At 40.6% G+C, this 24,414-nt stretch overlaps 1 protein-coding gene across 4 annotated transcripts in view; it reads left to right on the top strand.

Annotated features, from left to right (window-relative positions):
• The first annotated feature begins 641 nt into the window (after nt 1-641).
• LOC120054129 (liprin-beta-2-like) overlaps nt 642-24,414 on the top strand; it is a 119,404-nt gene continuing 95,631 nt past the window's right edge. For 3 of the 4 annotated variants that reach the window (XM_039001540.1, XM_039001539.1, XM_039001538.1), the window contains exon 1: nt 642-1,066. The gene's annotated coding sequence lies outside the window, so the exon portion shown is untranslated. The remainder of the gene's footprint in view (nt 1,067-24,414) is intronic. The other variant, XM_039001541.1, reaches the window with a different exon arrangement.

Below are 24,414 nucleotides of genomic sequence, written 5' to 3'. Positions count from 1 at the left end.
GTGGAAACATTGTTGTTATCGATCAATAAGGACAAACCTCGCATTGACGACTTAAATGGAAAGCTACTGAGGATGGTAGCTGACTCTCTGTCAATGAGTATCCCATATACTGTGTATTACACTGCAGTGAATGGAGTGGGTGGAGTAAGGAATCACCAGTATTCTGTATTAAACCCATAGCCCAGCACAAGAGACCCATTTAAGTTTTGCAGGCTCTATTAAGTAATTCCAAACACATATTTGTATTTTTTCAAATATAGTCTACCTACACCATAGCTTTCAACATACCAGTATTTGTGTAAACTTTCAAAAGAAACGCTGGTATAAATAATACAATATAAAAAATAAAATAGGTCAAATTATCGATACATTTTTTCAAAGATGGTTGCAATACTGTGAAAAACTGTTTTACCGCACTAGAGTGCAAAAATAATTGATATTCACAAAGTTTAGCATGTCTTTGCAGTGGGACTCTTATTTTATTTTAATTATCCACGATTGTGCCATCTATTCTGCTACTAGGAGTACGGAAATCCTGAAGCCACAGCACTTCTCGCAGGTTCTATGTACGTGAGAGCGTTGCGAACCGATGGTCTGGATTTTTGACCTGGTTACATGCACATTGGACAACACAGCAGCTTTTCGGCAGGATTTGTTATTTCTGTATAACAATAAATCGGCAACGAAGTTGGCTCTTACAATTGGTTGCAATATGAAAGAATGTTGATTTTCCCCAAATTTTCGTGTGTGGTCAAGGGGATTTCCTTATTATTACATGATAATCGACTAGGGGGAAACGGTAGGCTAGAGCACGTGGACTGTGTAGTTTGATGGGATGGCACGCCCCTGGAATACCATGACAGATGATTGGTGGAGCGGCTTTACGATGAACGCACTAATGGCACCCGGAGTGCATAGTCGGGCAAGGCGCGGAGCATCCTATCGGAAAAGATACCACTGTCCGTGTCTATGACATTTTTAATCTAAAGTGGTTAAAATAGTATTTTCAACGGGTGCATGGGAAGAATTCGCGTTGGAGAGCAAGTCTCCCGAAGTCCAGCATATAGTAAGTAATGCCAGAGACACACTTGTTTTCATATAGTTTATAATTTCTATCCCATTCGCAGGTAGTCATAAACAGAAGTAGATCGATTCAAAGTCTACATATTTCCTAATGTACGTCGACTTTGCCAATAAATCCTATTTTGCCAGTTCTATACAGATTTTTTCAGTATATGTTCAATATACCGATTTACATACGGCACATACCTGTGGATGTCCACCTGTGGATGAGCGCTGGGAAGGTCACACAGACTAGAGAATAAAACCTGTCTGAACATGACACGTACTGTTCTGTAGGTTTCACCACTGTTTCTCAGCAGTCCATAGGCTGCTGTAGCATCGTATAGCACTTTGCATGTACTGTAGCGTTATTCAAATAAATAAGTCGTTTTTTCCCTCACTTTGTTTAAAATGGTAATCTGCTGTTGCTACATTTATTTTTGGATTTATAAATTAATGATATGTACCCAATGATTATTTAAGAATATAACTTAAATAATTAAGTTATGAGCTTAGTTCAACTGTTATACCATATCATAACCCAAAATATAAGCTTGTTTTACGCCAATGTTTGTAAACAAAGTAAACGTAACAAGCACTATATAGCCTCAAAACATGGTTAAAACTATAATGTTGATATCATGGATGGTCAGTCCTTGCATCCATAGCTCTGTCTATGCATTTGAGAGTGGTTACATGTCTTCAACCCCATTGCTCAGCGTTTTACCAAAACAGAAGCAGGGAGCACACTTTGTTATTGTTTCAACCGGTGATTTCCACTTTAAATTGCAGTTGCTTTTTGATGTTTAAGGTGTAAGAATTAAGAGGAGCAAATACATTTGATCCACACAAAAGCAATTCCCCATTTACATTGGTTTGTTTGGTGTGGCTTCTGTTGATGGCTTCTGTTCTGTTTTCAGTATGCTATAGAAGCCTATGTTGTGTTAAATGACATTGCAGCCCCACTCACCAGAGTGTAATCGCAGACTATCCATTATGGACTACATGACAAGCAGCTAAATATTTCTTGCTGTGAATGATATGGTAATTTCTGAATATCAAGGCTGCAGTACACCCAGCTGTGTGTGTTGTCATCAAACAGCGAAGATGATTCATAGACCAGAAAATACTTGAGTGTCTTGAATATGGACACAGAGTTGGAGGGGTCTTGCACCTAGGATATAATGTATTCTGTTGCCATGCTCATCGGAAGTGGCACAGGTCACATGAATTTGACGAGAATTCCCCTAAACACCAGTGGTTCTTTGGCCTCCTAAATAATTCACAATGCTGTTGTTATCACAGAGATTGCCTGTTACATTCTGTTGAAGATACCCTTGATTGATCAAAAACTAATTTGATGCATGGTGAAACCATGGTCTGTCTCAGATTGTATTATCAATTTGGAATGAAATTTCAAATGAAGAAAAACGAATTCTTCCAACATACGAACAGTATGCAAAAGAGAGTTTGCATGTGCAGTATAAGCTTATGTCCTGCACTAAGTCATAGAATGAGGAAGATGATACCTAAGGGCAATTCCATGGTAAACGGAGTGACACTGAGACACTTTAAAATGTATGTCAAACAAAAACCAATGATTGCAAAGTTAAACAAATGATACAACTCTAAGCACAAGACTTCTTTTAATCATTTCCACTGAAAACTTTTTTTAAAAACGCGTTTGCTTGAAGAACAGTGCAGATGCAAAGTTTAGTAACAAAATGATGTTTTGTGCTGTTTGTGCCATCATTCTCTTACCAAACTTTGCATCTGCACTGTTCTTCAAATAAATGTGTTTTTTGTTCAGTTATTGTGGAATTGCCCATAACCATAGCAGCAGATCAGGACATTATATTCTGATGATCAAAGAGTGTGTTTAATACCAATGGGAGTAGTCCTCCTCCAACCTTACGTTTGGATAATTATTATGTCAACTCACACAGCTATGGCTCTGTCAGTCATCTACATCTTTAGTCAGATACTGGATGTCAGAGAGAGGAGAGAGCTTACTACTCCCAGGAAGACTTGACAAATCCGAGGGAATAACATTTCTTTACTTCTTTCGTGTTGATTTAGCACCACATAATCAAGTTATTATATATTATTTTCATACTTCTAGCAGAGAAAAGCGGTTATTGCTGCTCTGTTTATGTCTCCTTTAAATGTTCAATGAAGCCTTTTTTTCAAATGTCAATATCAAATTATTTCTGCGTAACAATTAAGTACCTTACTGTGATTGTTTTCAATTAAAGAAACAAAAATAGGTTCTTAGCAAAGGGACATTTCTCAGGCATGAATTTTGCTAGGACTGTCTGGGAGTGGTCTGAGTAGGGAGGGGAAAACTGAAAATTAGCCGTTATTGGCAGAGCGGTTTGTAAGTATTTTTTATTATTGAATATTTAAAACATACAATATACTTGCAATGAAGCCACTCAACAACGACATCACATTAGTCATCTAACAGACTCCCATCCGGAGCGACACACAGAAGGAACCAGGGTCAACGCCCTGCTCAAAGGCACGTCGACAGATCTCCCACAAGGTCAAAAAAATGGGGACCCAAACCAGCGATCCATCATCCACCGGCCCAAGCTCCCAACCGCCAGGCCACTAGCCCTCCAAGACCCCCCCCCCCCCCCCCCCCCCCCACAGTTCCCCAAGAGCTGCCCTTCAACCATCCAAGACCCCCCTCAAGCCCCCGTCCCCAATGTACCAACAACCAACAAAATGAACAAAGAGAGAAAAAGAGAAAGACAAAGAAAAAACAGACAACAACAATGCAAAAAACAAACGACATCAAGGACAACAAAAATCATAACAGCAAGGCCAACTGAAAATGTTTGAGTGCATGTATGGCACTATTTACATGTGTGTGTGTGTGTCTGTGTACATTATGTGCACATGTGTGCATTTGAATGAGAGTGTGTGTATATGCATGTGTACAAACACCTGCACGACATCAGCCTCAGGCAAACAGGCATTAGCTGTAACTTTTTGTTATGTTTTATATTGACTTAATTATTTTAATTTTTTTTACTTTTATCTTTGACCGTCATTCTATCCCCCGTCCAGCAACTCCACTCCCACTTGTCTCCAATTCCACATCCCAACCCTCAGCTTCCCTCAGCCCATCCCATCTATCTCTGCTGGCCACCCTCTTCGGATTTCTACGCACCATATATCTTTCAACTATGCCGTGATGTTTAACATACAATTTGAATCTATCTAATCGAATAGAATCTACAGATTGCAAGTTGAAGATAAATACTTTTACTATGAGTATTAGTATATTAGTAATTGACTGACCCGGTCTCTCCAGATCTCCCAACAGTACTATTTCTAGGGTACATTTTAGATCAATGTTATGCATTTTCAGCCATTCCTGAACCTGAGACCAGAAACAGGCTACCTGAGGGCAATACCAAAATAAATGGTCTATTGCTTCTGTATCCACACAACAAAATCTGCAGAGCTGCGATGATTGTATGCCCCAAATATTCAACATTTTGTTGGTTGCAAAAATTCTATATAATAATTTTAGCTGAAAAGCACAAAGTCTTGAATCTTGCGTTGTTTTATATATCAACTCATACACCCTGTACCAACTATTTTGCAATCTGTATGGCACAGCTGTCAACATCCTGGTCCTCAAATGAAACTGATATACTTTATTTACTGGTATACCTATTTATGCTATTTTTATTCCTTTGATTCTTTATATTGGGCAGACAGACTAGTTCCCTACTTCCTCCCGCTTCCACCTGCCTCCTCCATGTTTGGGGTAATGCTGTAATCAATTGGTTGTAATCTTGGATTGAGCAGACCTTCCCATACAATTCAGATAACTTCATGAAAGACATCTCTACCATTCCAATTTACAATATAATTTAAAAACAAAATACCCTTTTCAAACATCTTTCCCTTAAATACAGGTCTTTTATCAACCAGCACATTTGAGTTCAGACATAATATTTGTTGTAATATTTGTTCAATCTTTTCAGGGGGGTGAAACTGAAATTGTAGCTAGCTCCGCAATGCTTGTTTAAAAAAGAGAGATACTTTGAATTAATCGCAAATGAGACATGGCAATCTGCACAAAGGCAAAAAGGCAATTTTTAAACAACGGATGAGCTTTTCTTAGTAATCTACTTGAGAACCATTTAGGGTTCAAATAAAACTTTTTAATAAGTGAAGCTTTTAGAGAGGTTTAGTGCTTTTGATAATCTCAACTCACCCAATTCATATTCATTATATAGATAGGCATGATTTATCTTGTCTGGTTTAGCTTCCCAGATTAAGTGAAATATGTTTTGCTTATATGATTTGTGAACTGAGATATGACTAAGAAGTTAATCGGTGCAATCTTTCCATAAATAGACAGGTATTTACCTCTCCAAGGTTGCAGGATCTTGGCTATTTTGTAAGTCACTTTGTTATTGGTCTATTTACTCATTTACAACGTGGTGATGTCACCATGGAAGGCCACAACTCAATCCCACTAAAACAGGCTCAAATTTCACTGTATTACTTCAACCTAATAGTATGGAAATACGTTGACTGCACTGGGCCTTTAAGGAAGGTTCTACCAGAGTTCACTCAGTGAAAGATACTCATGGACAGACCCCTGGGTTGGCTATGGATGGTGCTGGACACCTCTGTTTTGAGGTGGTGAAGATACCTAAGATAAAGAAAAGCCTGTGATGGGGATCTGCTGTGTTATTGCATATTTTTTTTAAACTCACTTATCTCATATAAACTCATATATCTGGAAAAAGTCAAGACAACACGTTAGTGATCCCACAGCTCCAGGGTGTAAATTTCCCTCGGTAATGAGTGTGTTGGGCGGCAGGCAGCGGGGTTGTGCTCCGAGGATCATGTGCTCAGACAAAATGGATAAAGCACATTATTTGTCTTCAGCTCTGCTTTGTCCCGCTCCCCAGCCCATAGGAAACAGAATGCGATTGTATGCCTTTGAGATGACATTCCATCCCAGGACCCAGGCCAAATGCAACAGATAATGCGATTGTTTAGCAACTTCCCCCACAGGATGACTGGATTTTTTTTTAATAAGCAGGATTTTATGTTTATGGTATTTGGACTGCTATGCCTGTATATGTTCTGTATAGTAAACAAATGAACATCCAAGCTTTGTTGAAATGACTCATTTTGTAACTAAAAAACATATTACTTAAGTTATTGATCCTGGGTTCCACCAGTGACATTCTTCAACCTGTGTGCTACCCCTTTAACTGTAATGAGAATTCAGGAGACATAGGTGAGCCACCTCCACCAGGCCATTAACTCTTTCCCTGCTTGACAAAAGGTTTATAGCTCCATGGGTCATTTCCATGTAAGAGGATGCCTAGCTACCCATCCACATCGCTCTTTTGCAAAACGGACGTTTCTTCTCCATGATGAGTCTACGATTTCTAGAATGCCAACATTGATTGGTTAGATTTGTTAGAGATGATCCAATCGCTGATTAGGAGGCAGATTAAGACTGAATGTATATACCGATCGATAGAGCTTGAGAGTTTCTATTGGTGTTGCATACTCTTTGAAAAATATACAAAACGATGGAAAGTAATTAGGGTAATTTCCATCTAAAAGGACCCATGAGCACCATCATGTGAATCTCATAGGGGCATGTCAAATCTGGTTGCAAATGAAAGTTAAAGAGTCTATATTTTGGAGAAATTAAGGCATATATAAATTTTTAACCTTTTTCTATACTGAATACAAGGAATAAGCAAAGGATTTGATTTCTGGTCAAAGATATGGAGAAGGGGTCTTATAAAACATCTACCAGAAAAAGTCTTAAAAGGAATAAAAAATACATCAAAACACAATATTGTTGGACTAAAGACCCCTGCCAACTAATATCAATACTTATTATTATTATTATTTGCCTTGTGTAGGTTTAAGAAACATTGCCCTGTGCCTTTAAATTCCATTACCAAAACCCCACATACAGTGCATTTGGAAAGTATTCAGACCCCTTGACTTTTTCCACATTTTGTTAAGTTACAGCCTTATTCTAAAAGGTACTACATTTGATATTTTTTCTCACCAATCTACACAAATACCCCATAATGAAAAGCAAAAACAAGTTTTTAGATTTTTTTCCCCAAATGTATAAAAAAAAACGTATATTACATTTACATAAGTATTCAGACCCTTTACTCAGTACTTTGTTGAAGCACCTTTGGCAGCTATTACGGCCTTGAGTCTTCTTGGGGATGACGCTACAAGCTTGGCACACCTATATTTGGGGAGTTTCTCCCATTCTTCTCTGCAGATGCTCTCAAGCTCTGTCAGGTTGGATGGGGAGCGTCACTGCACAGCTATTTTCAGGTCTCTCCAGAGATGTTCGATCCAGTTCGTCCGGGCTCTGTTTGGGCCACTCAAGGACATTCAGAGACTTGTCCCGAAACCACTCCTGTGTTGTCTTGGTTGTGTGCTTAGGGTTGTTGTCCTGTTGGAAGGTGAACCTTCGCCATAGTCTGACGTCCTGAGCGCTCTGGAGCAGGTTTTCATCAAGGGATCTCTCTGTACTTTGCTCCGTTCATCTTTCCCTCGATCCTGACTAGTCTCCCAGTCCCTGCCACTGAAAAACATCCCCACAGCATGATGCTGCCACCACCATGCTTCAACGTAGGGATGGTGCCAGGTTTCCTCCAGACGTGACACTTGCCATTCAGGCCAAAGAGCTCAATCTTGGTTAAATCAGACTGGAGAATCTTGTTTCTCATGGTCTGAGAGTCCTTTAGGTGCCTTTTGGCAAACTCCAAGCAGGCTGTCATGTGCCTTTTACTGAGGAGTGTTTCCGTATAGCCACTCTACCATAAAGGCCTGATTGGTGGAGTGCTGCAGAGATGGTTGTCTTTCCTGGAAGGTTCTCCCATCTCCACAGAGGAACTCTGGAGCTCTGTCAGAGTAACCTCCCAGACCACGACCCTACGGACAGTTCCTTCGACCTCATGGCTTGGTTGTTGCTCATGCACTGTCAACATGCACTGTCAACTGTGGGATCTTGTACTGTAACCCAAATCATGTCCAATCAATTGCATTCACCACAGGTGGACTCCAATGAAGTTGTAAAAACATCTCAAGGTTGATCAATGGAAACAGGATGCGGAAACAGGATGCACTTGAGCTCAATTTCAAGTCTCATAACAAAGGGTCTGAATACTTATGTAAATAAAGAATTTCTATTTTTATGTTTTATAGATTTGCTAACATCGCTAAAAACCTGTTTTCGCTTCGTCATTATGGGCTATTGTGTGTAGATTGATGAGGAAAAAATGTAATACAATCCATTTTAGAATACGGCTCTAATGTAACAACATTTGGGAAAAGTTTACTTTCCGAATGTACTGTATATTTAAGATATTTCCACATTTCTCTCCCTTATGAGGAGGGAGAATAATGAAAGTTCACAGAAGTAACATGTAAAAATATCTATTTTGTTTATGAATTATTAAGTGATTAATACTCAAAATTCTGTTACGTAATTGGTAGCAGAATTTCAGAAAAATCTGTAACGGATTTACTGCAATTGACTTCTATGGGAAATCATAGTAGTCACAAACCACAGTTGGGTCACCTGCTTTGTCCTCCCTTCCACTGGCATATTGTTACGTTCAACCCATAACTGTTTTCTTTCTATTTCTGTTCTCTGGTGGTCAAAGTAAGTGTGAAAAAAGTCTGGACAACCCCTCCTCCTGAAAAGTAGTTGAAATTTGGTCAGTCCGCCCTGTCCTTGATTTCACTGTCCACAGACATTGTTTTTGGTCTGGTCCGGACCAGCCTTGATTTGTCCCAACAGAGATTTCCATGACGTCTTTCACAAGTGTAGAGAGCACAGTACAGTACAGTAGAGCAGAGTAGAGAACAGTACAGTAAAGTTAAAAAAAATTGAGCAGAGTATAGTTCAGTGCAGTACATTCCTGTATTTTACTGTACAGTAGAGTAGAATAGAGTAGAGTTCAGTACAGTACACAGTAGAGCACACTAGGGTTGAGTACACTACAGTGTACTGTATTATACTGTACTGAACTGTACTCTACTGTACTGTATTGTACTGAACTATGCTTTACTGTATTGTACTGCACTATACTGTACTGTACTGAACTCTACTGGCCTGTGCTGTACTGTACTGTACTGTACTCTACTGAGCTCTACTGTGCTGTACTGTAATGTCCAAACTCGTGAAACATAGACGTCTGATTGTTTCAGATTTGGTCTGGTCCGGACCAACCATATTATTCTACACACTTGTGTGTGTCGAATAATACCCACATATGCAGAGGATATTGCATATTTCCACCTTTGTGTACTATTTAGGATACATCATCATGTAGAGAATTACATTCATATCCATAATCATGCATTTATGTGTAGTACAGATCATGATGAAATTCCATAACACCAATTCTGTTACTGAGTGGTAATCCACGTCACGTACTGTAGTTCAATCACCCCATTTTTTTTCTTCAAGATGTCATGTCATAGCCGACACCCCACTCTTTCTGCAGACATCGTTGAATCTTATTTCAGAGTTTTTAGAAAACGTGGTCACATAAAAAAAATGAAGGGAGACTTTACCGAAATTCTGTTATCAAACTTTGCTTCTGCACAGTTCTTCCAGTAAATGTGTTTTTGTCAAATGTTATCTGTAAATTGTTCAAATTAGTCATTGTGCATAGAGTTGTATGGTTTGTTAAACTTTGATTTCAGTGTTTTTTCTTTTGGCATACATTTTTAAGTAGAAAATCTGAGTCCGTTACCGTAGAATTGCTCCATGATAAACAGGCAGCCCAGAGTCAGCCGGAAGCCAAATGGAGAGGATGAAGTGAGCATTGTTTTAATCTGACAGAGTTATATGACCATCGCCTGTCAAGGCCAATCAAGCCAAAGCCTTCAGCAGAGCAGGGAAGAGTTGCGTGGGGAGTTATTGTGGGAGGGAAAGGCTGTGGGACAGTTTGATGTTTTTTCTCATGCAGGTTGGTTGTTTTCCAGTTACAGTTTGTGTTCCTGAGCTAATCAGGTATCCCGGTGTTCTCCAGGAATATGATCCCTAAAGCAACCACCGCTCCACTCCCAGCCCAGATCTTAGTGAAGTATGGGGTCCTGCCTGACGGATGAGCTCTAACAAAATGTGGATTTGAAAACACTGCACTAAGTTCTGTTTGACTTGGCCCATTTATCTATGTCAATAATTTAGAGTCTCTCTCACTATCTGATTCTTTCTCAGAGATTAAAGGATGCCACTAAACTGTAACTACATTCTTTTTACAGCCTGAACCATTGTGAAATATTTCCTTTGTGTTTCAGCACGATGACAGACACTACCGTGTTGTAATATGTAAACCTACAGAACCTGGTTATAGGATTGGTTGATTTTTAAAGAACAAAGTATGATGGATTTGGAGAGCCAACTGAGAAAAGAGAGAGGAAGGCCATGTTGTGGCCTGTGATGTGAGACTGGCTAGACTTTCCAGAGTTGAGTTGAGTTGCCTCCTAGCCTTTTGTCTGATGTTTTCGGCACACTAGATTTCACCTGCTTGTGGGTGACATTTCTCCTCTCCTTCAACCTGCACTTCCCCGCATCACAGCTGCCAGGTGAGCGGAACGATGAGTGGTCCAGTGAGCTGGCAAAAAGTCAACCCGGTCCAGGTCACCTGTCCTCACCCAACTCCAGAGCCCCGGTCAGGAAGGCTCAGTGAGGATGAGTAATATCAGCCTGCAGCTACTGTTATGACTTCATACTTGTCTTTCATGATATACTTTTGGTATAGACTTTTGTTTTGTGTTTGATTTCCACGTCCATACAGTTTGCATGCCATGCACATGCAGTATGAATTTGAAAGCAAAATATCTCACTCCAACAATGGCCCCACATTGGATGTGCTGATTTCATCTGAGCCCATGTTGCTCACTGGTTATAAGACACACTTTGCACAGTGTGTAATGTTATCCTGTCTTTTGAACAGGGTTTGTCCTGGTTGAGCTGACTTGTAGGTTAAGATCTTGAATCCATGTGACTTTACTCTGTTCTGTGCAACAGGAGTCATGCACTGTATATAGGAGTCTTGTCTATCAGCCATTTTGAATGAGTTGCTGTCGATTTTTTTGTTGTTGTTCCAAAAAGGTTCAATGCTATGTTTTGGGCCCTCTGCCAGCACTGTAACAACGATGCCTTGTCTATTATGCAAGAGATCACGCAGGTGCTCAGCGCCACAGACACGAGTCGATTTCCACTACTGATTTGTTGACTACCTCTCAAGCCACCAGCTGAAATGGAAGGCTGTTTAAACTAAAGGCCTGCAGGCAGCTAGACCCCTCCGACGTGTCATCTTGTCAACAACACATGAACACATGTAAGTGGCAGAATGAGGCCCTGATAGGATGTTGGAGCTGTCAGTGGGCCTCTGGCTTTGGTGCTTATATATTAAGCTGTGTTGGCAGAAGGTTGGTGAGAGAGATTTGAAACGCAAAGTTTTAAACGCACGATAAATATTTGTGTTTGAAAATAGAGAATGTTTAGTGTGATCATGTTATTTTTTTTATAGTGTCGACTTTTTCCGCAGGCAATCAGGCGTCATGTAATTGGTTCGAAAATGACTTGACAGAGAGGACACAATGTGTTTTTTCTGATGGTGTTAATTCAGGTTTCCTTGATATTACGAAAGGTGTCCGACAAGGAACGATTTTAGGTCCTGTACTTTTTGCTGTCTTAAAAACAATGTTCGTCTATCTGCAAAAATTGTAACATACACCTGTATGCAGATGACACTGTTGTGTATACTATTGCCCCCACGGTTGACCAGGCTTTTTCGGAGCTTCAATCTGCCTTCATTGCTTTGCAGAAAGCCTTTGTTGAACTGAAATTGGTACTTAATCCAGGTAAAACCAAGTATGCGCCTAAGTTCGGGTATGTTCAAAAACCTTCTTTCTGTTGTTTTTTTCACGTTTGAGGCATAGGATGTTAATTTAATGTACATCCCACCCACTCTTTTGCTAGTTTAATCCCTCCAGTCGTTTCTAGACCCAAGCTCCCTACCTTTTTGCATGTTGTACAGCCCAACCAATAATTCTCATTAGAAGCAAGTCAAAGAAGTGGTAGATCTGTTCTATGTGCGCTATTTCTATGCTTCCTGTTCTTAAGTTTTGTTTTTGTGTCTTTTACCTTTTTTTTTTACACCAGCTTCAAATAGCTTAAAATTCAATATTTTTGGTTATGGAAAATATATTTCACAGCGGTTTAGATGGTACACTGATTCTCTACACTTTACTTGTTTATTTTGTCACATAAACTGAACTTAGGCAATCCATTAGAACGGCAGAACCAGGAAAATGGCGGAGCGATTTCTGCATAGTGCATCTTTAAATAAAACATTTAAAACGATTGTAGTATGCAAACCATGTGATTAAAATGTGTTCCTACTTTCCTGAGCTAGTAAAACCTGAAACATGTAAAAACCTGGTCCACACATACTCTCCCAGGTTCTCTTACGTGTATGGTACCAATGAGGTAGTGTTTATGGCTACTGAGTTTTCTTGACTTCATTTTATAGTGTTGGAGGTAGCTTTATCTGCCACTGAAAGGAGCAATGCAGTTGTGAGGTGGCTGAGATCTCATGTTTGCTTGACATCCTCTGTCATGATTGTGCTTGATTGCTGATATGAGTATGACAGGGCCACGTAACATCCACTGCCAGGACGATTACACTCGGGCCGCCTGATGTTGACATTTTAGAGCGCTAACGAAGCTTCGTCAGCGAGGGGAGAGGTGGAGGGGCTAAATATAAGGCTGACTGAGTAAAGAAAACCCAAGGTTACAGCAGGGTTTCCCACGTTTTGAAAACATATCAGTTAACCGAGAGCTTAGTTATTTAGTTGGTTAGTTATTAGTTAATGAATGTTTCAATCATCACCTATAGGGAGAGTTTCTGTAGGCTGCTGTTAGAGATTTGATCATTGAATATTCATGCCTCCTGGCTTGTAATAAATCTGCTGAGGATGCATGCTTCTGTTGACATGCAAAGCAAGAGTACCACATAGCAGTCTTTTCTGTTTTCTTAAGAGTTGTAATGTGTGAATTGTAGGCATTGCCAAATGTGTGAGGACTTTTCTTTTTCCATGTAATTGACTGTAAACTAATATTCTAGATTTGATATTTACACATTTTAAAGGGTGAAGATGACCTACTTTTCTGTGAGCATGATTTAGCATGTGAAGGAGTGTTGGTAAAGGTCAGACAAGGGAAAATCCTGAAACAAAAAGGTGTAATGGGTTCGGACTCAAAACATTTTTGCATAAAGCTTACTTCATTATTCAATTATTATATATTTTTTTCACTGCATCAGGGATAGCGTACACAAACGTTTCGGCTTTAAAGCCTTCTTCATTGTGTAGGTAAAATTTTATTTGAATTCAAAACAGCAATTGTAAAGAACAACGGTTATGCAAAATCTGATAAGGACAGTGTTTTTGTATAACAGTCTAAATGTGGCTTATAGGAAGGAGGTGAAATCGAATTCTTCGTTTAAACCGTGTGGAGATACAGAATTAAATGTATATATCCACATGGCTTCTCTGTGGAGTAATTTGTTGTCGTAATCACCTCCTCTACGTGGTGGATGATCTTTTTCAATCCCGATGTGACACAATTCATTAAAATAATTATTTTGTTCTATGAAGTGTCTCGCAACTGGCGAGGTGATATCTTGACGTCCAATAGTGGATTTATGTTCTCCAAGGCGTACTTTTAAGGCGCAGGATGTTTTTCCAATATAAATCTTATTTCAAGAACACTGTAACATATATAATGAATCTTCTGTTCATCTCTTCTGCCTTTGTGGTCTAAATTCTTCCTGCTTCTTCCTGTTTCCTGCTCAGCCTCTTATATTTGTGTTTGTGACAGCCAGGCCTCCAGTTTTCTCTCTTTCTCTCTCTGGGCTTCAGCAGCAGCTGGCTCTATTAATCCAAACAGGCCAGAGTCAATGAGGGAAACAGTAAAATCAATATTCAACCGACTTCACAAAAGTGCAGGTTGCTCAGACAATTCTGCTCAAAGCAGAAGGACCACTTCTTAGGCCCAGCCGTTGGTGTCATAAGATCTGAGCGTTCCTCCTACAGATAAAGGTGCAATGTCTTTATTCCTGTGGTAACTAGTGGGGCTGGCGTGAAGCCAGCGCAATTGTCAAATGCACGCTTGTTTGCAATTTCGACCTGTTAAAACCGGCGCTCTTCCGTTTTCAAACCCTAACGCCAGGATTGGCAATTTACTCACTTGCGCTGAGGTGTCAGTGGTGGCAATATCTGAGGTGTGTCCTTAAATGTGCGCCAAAGTGCCAATTTCAGGCAGAGCTGGTGTGGATATTTAAGACCAACTAAAAGTTGGTTTTAGCGGTAACACGGTTGGTTGTGGCATGGATTTTGACAACGGAAGCGCAGCCTATCCAGCCGTGACGTACAGTGCCAAATGCACATGGAACGAGAGATGTGCTTTTTGTGCCTATAAACATCGTTTTTATAAAAAATGTTAAATTCAATTTCACTTGATTTGATTTGATTTAAAACCAAGCATAGCAATACCTTGTGCTGGGGACAATAAAAGGCCACTTTAAAATGTGCAGTTTTGTCACACAACACAATGCCACAGATGTCTCAAGTTTTGAGGGAGCATGCAATTGGCATCCTGACTGTTGCCAGAGTATTGAATGTTAACTCCTCTACCATAAGCTGCCTACAACGTCGTTTTAGAGAATTTGGCAATACGTCCAACTTGCCTCAGAACCACAGACAACATGTATGGCGTTTTGTGGGAGAGCGGTTTTCTATTGTCAACACTGAACAGTGCCACATGGTGGCGGTGGGATTATGGTATGGGCAGGCATAAGCTACAGACAATGAACACAATCATATTTTATTGATGGCAAATTGAATTCACAGAGATACCGTGATGAGATCCTGAGGTCCACTGTTGTGCAATTCATCCGCCTCCATCCTCATGTTTCAGCAAGATAATGCACAGCCTGATGTTGCAAGGATCTGTACACAAATCCTGGAAGCTGACCATTTCCCAGTTCTTCCATGGCCTGCATACTCACCAGACATGTCACCCATTGAGCATGTTTGGGATGCAGTGGATCAACGTGTACGACAGCATGTTCCAGTTCCTGCCAATATCCATCAACTTCGCACAGCCATTGAAGAAGAGTGGGACAACATTCCACAGGCCACAATCAACAGCCTGATCAACTCTATGCGAAGGAGATGTGTCGCGCTGCATGAGGCAAATGATGGTCACGCCAGATACTGACTGGTTTTCTGATCCACGCCACTACCAAATTTTAGAGGTATCTGTGACCAACATATGCATATCTGTATTCCCAGTCATGTGAAATCCATAGATTAGGGCCCAATGAATTTATTTCAATTGACTGTAAATGAACTGTAACTCAGTAAAATTTTGAAATTGTTTCATGTTACGTTTATATTTTTGTTCAGTATATAACTAGGCCACTCAGGAACATTCAATTTCATTCTTGGTAAGAAACTCCAGTGTAGAATTGGCCTTGTGTTTTAGGTTGTTGTCCTGCTGAAAGGTGAATTTGTCTCCCAGTGTGTGTTGGAAAGCAGACTGAACCAGGTTTTCCTCTAGGATTTTGCCTGTGCTTATAGCTGTATTCTGTTTCTTTTTATCCCAAAGAACTCCCTAGTCCTTGCAGATAAAAAGCATACCCATAACATGATGCAGCCACCACCATTCTTGAAAATATGAAGAATGTGTTGTGTAGGATTTGCCCCAAGCATAACACTTTCTATTCAGGACAGAAAGTTCATGTACATTTTTACATTTTTGTGGGGGGGGGGGGCAGTATCACTTTAGTGCCTTGTTGCGAACAGGACTCTAAACACACTCACAAGGCTACAGTATTTCTTGGCCAGCGTGAAGGACCGGCTCGAGACAACACTTTAATTACATCAGCAAACCGTACCAGGGAGGGAACAGAGAGAGGGCCATGAGGATCTGACCAGCATTAAACCCTGCTTTCTTTTTTCAAACTGGGAGCTCAAATATGCTGCTTTTTATAGTGCTTCGATAGGACTGGAGGGAAAATCAACAGAAAATAATCTGGCGATTTTTTTGTTTGTTTGTATTAGGCAAAGTCATGGAAAATGCAAAGAACTATTTAGAGGTTCAGCCCTTCTCCCTTGTAGGAATGTTGATTTTTGCCTCTTAGAGGAAAGTGTTCAGCCTTTTTAAGCATGTCCCATACATTGCTTATCAGAGTTCTCCAAATGGATGATGTGCAGAAACCAGATACAGATTTGGATGTCTGTAATGTACTTAGGACACTGTTCGGCATGTGATGTTTTCTGATGTCACTACTAATTTTACTGATAGAGGAGCTGCTTGGTGACTCTCCAAACTGTGGGTGGCTCAGAAATGCACTTATGCAAGTCACTGACCGAGCAGCAGGACAGAATAAACCTAGGAGAAACAGCGGTTTGGGGCTGTACGGACTATGCACACGTGCAATGGATTTGTATATTTGTTCGTCCAGGCCAAGAACCTATTAAGATATATTTTAGGAAGTTATAGTGTTACAGTTCACACATTTTTGAAAACAGCGGCAAGAGATGATCAAATCTTTATATCGTATTCTTGATAAGTGGTTTTTGTTTAGCCCAGATGTGATAATTTTCAACAGCATACAACCGATATGATTGTATTAGGCTACAGATGTAACTTGACCTCAGAGAAGTTAAAAGAGGTTGTGTATGGTAGGGTAATGTATGTTTATCCAAACCAGCTCTGATTCAGAGTTTGTTTAGGGGGATGATGCGCTTCAGGATAGGGGAGGTTTGTCGTTTTAACCTTCAGAGTTTTTGGGCACACCACAAAAATGCACCAGCAGCTCAGTTTGGCTCAGCACGGAACCTCAAGGTTATGCAGCGTTTGATGTGTTCTTTGGAGTAGTTGAAAGTCCTTTATACCTTCCCCAGACAGCTAAACATTGTTCTGAACCTCCTCTTTTCTGCATTTTGAAATTTAGCCACTGCTAAAATGTTGGATTTTTTACATAAATGTCCTTTGATGGCACTGGGCTGGATCTCACTCTTTGTCGAGTCAATGGCTTATCCAGCTAGCAGCATGTGCAGGTGTTTGAATGGAGAATACACCTCGTGGCAGAGAAAGGTGCTGACCCATGGAACAATATTATGAGAGACTGCAAGGCTGCACTGTCCGGAACTGCTGGCTAATGTTATCCTCTTCAAACAGTCTCAGCGTACTCCTCTTCTCTGTGGGAAGAATGCCTGTGATAGCCGACTGGTGAGACTGGGGCTAAATAGAAGGCTTTGGGTCTAGGTGCTGTCAGGTTATTGATAGGTCTTATTGCTGTGTTATACACTCAGTGGCCAGTTTATTAGTTACACCATGCAGTTCACGAAAAGGTTTAGATCCTACAGATAGTGAGTCATGTGGCCGTAGCTTGCTATATAAAGCAGGGAGACAGGCATCGAGGCATTCCATTACTGTTTGATTGAATGTTAGAATGGGCAAAACGAGTGACCTACTGTATGTTCGTCGGTGTCAGGCGAGCTGGTTGCAGTATCTTAGAAATGGCTGTTCTCCTGGGCTTTTCATGCACGACAGTGTCTAGGGTTTTGCTTTTTAGCAGTGGCAAGAAAAAGTATGTGAACCCTTTGGAATTACCTGGATTTCTTCATAAGATGTGATCACAACAATAGACAGACACTAATGACACACAAATTATTGTATTTTGTCTATATTGAATACATCATTTAAACTTTCCCAGTGTAGGTTGGAAAAAGTATGTGAACCCCTAGGCTAATGACTTCTCCAAAAGCTAATTGGAGGCAGGAGTCAGCTAACCTTGAGTCCAATCAATGAGACGAGATTGAACATGTTGGTTAGAGCTGCCCTGTCCTATAAAAAACACTCACAAAATTTTGAGTTTGCTATTCACAAGAAGCATTGCCTGATGTGAACCATGCCTTGAACAAAATAGATCTTAAAATACCTAAGATGAAGAATTGTTGACTTGCATAAAGCTGGAAATATTTACAAAAGTATCTCTAAAAGCTTTGATGTTCATCAGTCCACGGTAAGAGAAATTGTCTATAAATGGAGAAAGTTCAGCACTGTTGCTACTCTTGCTAGGAGTGGCCGTTCTGCAAAGATGACTGCAAGAGCACAGCGCAGAATGCTCAATGAGGTTAAGAAGAATCCTAGAGTGTCAGCTAAAGACTTACAGAAATCTCTGGAACATGCTAACATCTCTGTTAGCGAGTCTACGATACATAAAACACTAAACAAGAATGGTGTTCATGGGAGGACACCACTGAAGAAGCCACTGCTGTCCAAAAAATACATTGCTGCACGTCTGAAGTTCACAAAAGAGCACCTGGATGTTCTAAAGCGCTACTGGCAAAATATTCTGTGGACAGATGAAACTAAAGTTGAGTTGTTTGGAAGGAACACACAACACTATGCGTGGAGAAAAAAAGGCACAGCACGCCAACATCAAAACCTCATCCCCACTGTAAAGTATGGTGGAGGGAGCATCATGGTTTGAGGCTGCTTTACTGCCTCAGGGCCTGGAAAGCTTGCTATCATCGACAAAAAAATTAATTCCCAAGTTTATCAAGACATTTTGCAGGAGAATGTAAGGCTATCTGTCCGCCAATTGAAGCTCAACAGAAGTTAGGTGATGCAACAAGACAACGACAAAAAACACAGAAGTAAATCAACAACAAAATGGCTTCAACAGAAGAAAATACGCCTTCTGGAGTGGCCCAGTCAGAGTCCTGACCTCAACCTGATTGAGATGCTGTGGCATGACCTCAAGAGAGCGGTTCACACCAGACATCCCAAGAATGTTGCTGAACTGATACAGTTTTATAAAGAGGAATGGTCCAAAATTCCTCCTGACCGTTGTGCAGGTCTGATCCGTAACCACAGAAAATGTTTGAATGAGGTTATTGCTGCAAAAAGGAGGGTCAACCAGTCATTAAATCCAAGGATTCACAAACAATTATACTTTTTCATGTCTTTGTTGAACACACTGTGTAAACATTCACAGTGCAGGGTGGAAAAACTTTTTCCACCCTGCACTGTGAATGTTTACACAGTGTGTTCAACAAAGACATGAAAAAGTGTAATTGTTTGTGTGTTATTAGTTTAAGCAGACTGTGCTTGTCTATTGTTGTGACTTAGATGAAGATCAGATCAAATTTTATGACATATTTATGCAGAAATACAGGTCATTCGAAAGGGTTCACATACTTTTTCTTGCCACTGTATCTGTTTGGGCTTATTGCTGTCAATTTGCAGTGTACAAATGATTTGTAATTATGTTCTGGCCCCCCGACCATTCACTCAAGAAAGAATCTGCCCGTGGCTGAATCTAGTTGATGATCCCTGCCAAAGACTGTTCTCTCTGCTACCTCACGGCAAGTAGTACCAGTGCGACAAGTCTGGAACCAACAGGACCCCGAACAGCTTCTACCCCCAAGCCATAAAGCTCCTGAACAAGACGGCTCAATAGCTAATCATATAATCATATGGCTACCCAGACTACCTGCATTGACCCTGTTTTGCAACTCTCAAGGACTGACTCTATCCACACACGCTGGACTCTACCCACACACTCACATACTCACACTGACACCCCAACACACACACACACACACACACACACACACACACACACACACACACACACACTTTCAGACTCACCACATTTGCTGCTGCTACTGTATATTATCTATCCTGTTGCTTAGTCACTTCACCCCTACCTACAGTTGAAGTCAGAAGTTTACATGCACCATAGCCAAATACATTTAAACTCAATTTTTCACAATTCCTGACATTTAATCCTAGTAAAAATTCTTAGGTCAGTTAGTTAAGATCCCCACTTTATTTTAAGAATGTGAAATGTCAGAATAATAGTAGAGAGAATGATTTATTTCAGCTTTTATTTCTTTCATCACATTCCCAGTGGGTCAGAAGTTGACATACACTCAATTAGTATTTGGTAGCATTGCCTTTAAATTGTTCAACTTGGGTCAAACATTTTGGGTAGCCTTCCACAAGCTTCCCACAATAAGTTTGGTGAATTTTGGCCCATTCCTCATGACAGAGCTGGTGTAACTGAGTCAGGTTTGTGGGCCTCCTTGCTCGCACACGCTTTTTTAGTTCTGCCCACAAATTTTCTATGGGATTGAGGTCAGGTCTTTGTGATGGCCACTCCAATACCTTGACTTTGCTGTCCTTAAGCCAATTTGCCACAGCTTTGGAAGTATGCTTGGGGTCATTGTCCATTTGGAGACCCATTTGCATCCAAGCTTTAACCTCCTGACTGATGTCTTGAGATGTTGCGTCAATATATCCACATAATTTTCCATCCTCATGATGCCATCTATTTTGTGAAGTGCACCAGTCCCTCCTGCAGCAAAGCACCCCCACAACATGATGCTGCCACCCCTGTGCTTCACGGTTGGGATGGTGTTCTTCGGCTTGCAAGTGTCACCCTTTTTCCTCCAAACATAACGATGGTCATTATGGCCAAAGAGTTATATTGTTGTTTCATCAGACCAGAGGACATTTCTCCAAAAAGTACAATCTTTGTCCCCATGTGCAGTTGCAAACCGTAGTCTGGCTTTTTTATGGCGGTTTTGGAGCAGTGGCTTCTTCAATACTGAGCAGCCTTTCAGGTTTTGTCGATATAGGACTCATTTTACTGTGGATATAGATACTTTTGTACCTGTTTCCTCCAGCATCTTCACAAGGTCCTTTGCTGTTGTTCTGGGATTGATTTGCACTTTTCGCACCAAAGTACTGTAACGGCTGTCGTAGTCGTTCTCCTCCTCAGACGAGGAGGAGCATGGATCGGACCAAGATGCGGATTGGTAAGTATTCATTATTTAATGAAAAAACAACAAACACTACAAAATACAAAAACCAACAAACGTGACTAACCTGAAACAGTCCTGTGTGGCCCAAACACTGACACAGGAACAAACACCCACCAAACACAAGTGAAACCCTGGCTGCCTTAGTATGATTCTCAATCAGGGACAACGATTGACAGCTGTCTCTGATTGAGAATCATACCAGGCCGAACACAAAATCCCAACATAGAAAATCAAACCTAGACCAACCCACCCAACTCACGCCCTGACCAACTAAAACAAATACATGACAAAGGAAAACAGGTCAGGAACGTGACAAGTACGTTAATCTCTAGGAGACAGAACGCGTCTCCTTCCTGAGCGGTATGACGGCTGCGTGGTTCCATGGTGTTTATACTTGCGTACTATTGTTTGTACAGATGAACGTGGTACCTTCAGGCATTTGGAAATTGCTCCCAAGGATGAACCAGACTTGTGGAGGTCTCCAATTGGAGGTCTCCAAGGTCTTGGCTGATTTCTTTAGATTTTCCCATGATGTCAAGCAAAGAGGCACTGAGTTTGAAGGTAGGCCTTGAAATACATCCACAGGTACACCTCCAATTGACTCAAATGATGTCAATTAGCCTTTTAGAAGCATCTAAAGCCATGACATAATTTTCTGGAATTTTCAAGCTGTTTAAAGGCACAGTCAACATAGTGTATGTAAACTTCTGACCCACTGGAATTGTGATACAGCGAATTATATGTGAAATAATCTGTCTGTAAACAATTGTTGAAAATTTACTTGTGTCATGCACGAAGTAGATGTCCTAACCGACTTGCCAAAACTATAGTTTGTTAACAAGAAATTTGTGGAGTGGTTGAAAAATGAGTTTTAATGACTCCAACCTAAGTGTATGTAAACTTCCGACTTCAACTGTATATACAGTGGGGAGAACAAGTATTTGATACACTGCCGATTTTGCAGGTTTTCCTACTTACAAAACATGTAGAGGTCTGTAATCCAGAAAATCACATTGTATGAATTTTAAGTAATTAATTTGCATTTTATTGCATGACATAAGTATTTGATACATCAGAAAAGCAGAACTTAATATTTGGTACAGAAACCTTTGTTTGCAATTACAGAGATCATACGTTTCCTGTAGTTCTTGACCAGGTTTGCACACACTGCAGCAGGGATTTTAGCCCACTCCTCCATACAGACCTTCTCCAGATCCTTCAGGTTTCGGGGCTGTCGCTGGGCACTACGGACTTTCAGCTCACTCCAAAGATTTTCTATTGGGTTCAGGTCTGGAGACCTGACTATTCAACTTTTTGTCCTTTTTTTTTGTCCTCCATCCACTTTCATGGGATTTCCTCAGCATTCTATTCACTGTAGAAACAGAGGTAGCTATTCAAAATGGTCTAGCTTCTTGGCCAATTAAGCTACAAGACCAATTTTAAAACCTTCATGCTATCCTAACTTCAAAAATCTATGAATATAAGCATTTGCATAGATTAGCATAATAAAAACACCAACAATAACTCTTGAACAGTTCAAACTGGAGTCACCAAACCAGATGTCATATGTTTACCTTATCCTAACTTCAAATTCTTTACAACTATTATCAACTATAGCTATATACAGTGCCTTCGGAAAGTTCAGACCCCTTGACGCTTTCCACATTTTGTTAGGTTACAACATTATTCTAAAATTGAAGAAATAATTTTTTCCCCTCATAAATCCACACACAATACCCCATAACAACAAAGCAAAAACAGGTTTTTAGACATTTTTGCTATAATTAAAAAAAAACGTAAATATCACATTTACATAATTATTCAGACGCTTTACTCAGTACTTTGTTGAAGCACCTTTGGCAGCGATTATAGCCTCAAGTCTTCTTGGGTACAATCTTGTCACAACTATTTGGGGAGTTTCTCCCATTCTTCTCTGCAGATTCTCTCGAGCTCTGTCAGGTTGGATTGGGAGCGTTGCTGCACAGCTATTTTCAGGTCTCTCCAGAGATGTTCGATCGGGTTCAAGTCCGGGCTCTGGCTGAGCCACTCAAGGACATTCAGAGACTTGTCCCGAAGCCACTCCTGCGTTGTCTTGGCTGTGTGCTTTTGGTTTATGTCCTGTTGGAAGGTGAACCTTCGCCCCCAGTCGGAGGTCCTGAGCGCTCTGGAGCAGGTTTCATCAAGGATCTCTCTGTACTTTTCTCCGTTCATCTTTCCCTCGATCCTGACTAGTCTCCCAGTCCCTGCCGCTGAAAACCATCCCCACAGCATGATGATGCCACCACCATGCTTCACCGTAGGGATGGTGCCAGGTTTCCTCCAGACGTGACGCTTGGCATTCAGGCCAAAGAGTTTAATCTTGATTTCATCAGATCTTGTTACTCATGGTCTGAGAGTATTTAGGTGCCTTTTGGCAAACTCCAAGCAGGCTGTCATGTACCTTTTACTGAGGAGTGGCTTCTGTCTGGCCACTCTACCATAAAGGCCTGATTGGTGGAGTGCTACAGAGATGGTTGTCCTTCTGGAAGGTTCTCCCATATCCACCCTTATGTAGACCTAGAGGGTGCGAATTTAGAAAACTCACAAAAGCTCTGACGAAGGCTGTGAGGACGATACGTAAAGCTGATTAAAGAGCAGTGATACTATCAAGAGCAGGCTGCGGGTTTCTTCTTTTATCAAATGTTATTCAACTGTTACCATGCACCTGCAAAAAAGATTGCTTGGATGTGCGAGTTCCTTTTGAATTTTGAAGGACAAATTAAATTAAATGCGAACAAGCATTGCTTCATGTAGACGAAAGAAAAATAGACTTATTTTCTAATTTGAAGCGCATTATGCTTTTGACGCCGTTGACAGCACGCAGCACGTCTGTTTTCTGTCATTCACTACCGTGTATTCTATTTCCAGCAAGTACACGCTTGTTCGCTCGTTCGCGTTTCGTTTGTCTTGGCCTTTAATCTACACCTGTTGTTTATGAAGCATGTGACAAATAAAATGTCATTTGATTTCATTTAAGCTCTACCAAGGCCGTGTCTTCAAGACATACATTAGATTGTACAGTAGCAGACAGTAGACCAGGGGTACTCAAGTACTTTTTGAGAAAGTTCGGTAACACAAATTTCCTAGGTGGCAGAGGTCCGATGGATAATATTTTTTTATCGGCGTAGTAACAAACCCCCAACTTGCAACCCCAAACTGTTCACACCCCTCTTGTTGGCGGAGAGAACATTTTTCAGTTTTAAAGGTAATTTCCTGCAATTCTACAACTTTTGCATGGGGCAGAGATTTTTTTGTTGCTATTTTAAAGCGCATTTTCTGCAATTCTATGCATTTTTCCATGTCGTATGCACGTTTATACGGTACCAGGGGTCGAAGCCCAACTGAGTAAAAACA

The sequence above is a fragment of the Salvelinus namaycush genome, chromosome 9 (genome assembly GCF_016432855.1).
Source record: "Salvelinus namaycush isolate Seneca chromosome 9, SaNama_1.0, whole genome shotgun sequence".
Classification (NCBI taxonomy): Eukaryota; Metazoa; Chordata; class Actinopteri; order Salmoniformes; family Salmonidae; genus Salvelinus; species Salvelinus namaycush.
This window is presented reverse-complemented; position numbering and strand designations above follow the sequence as displayed.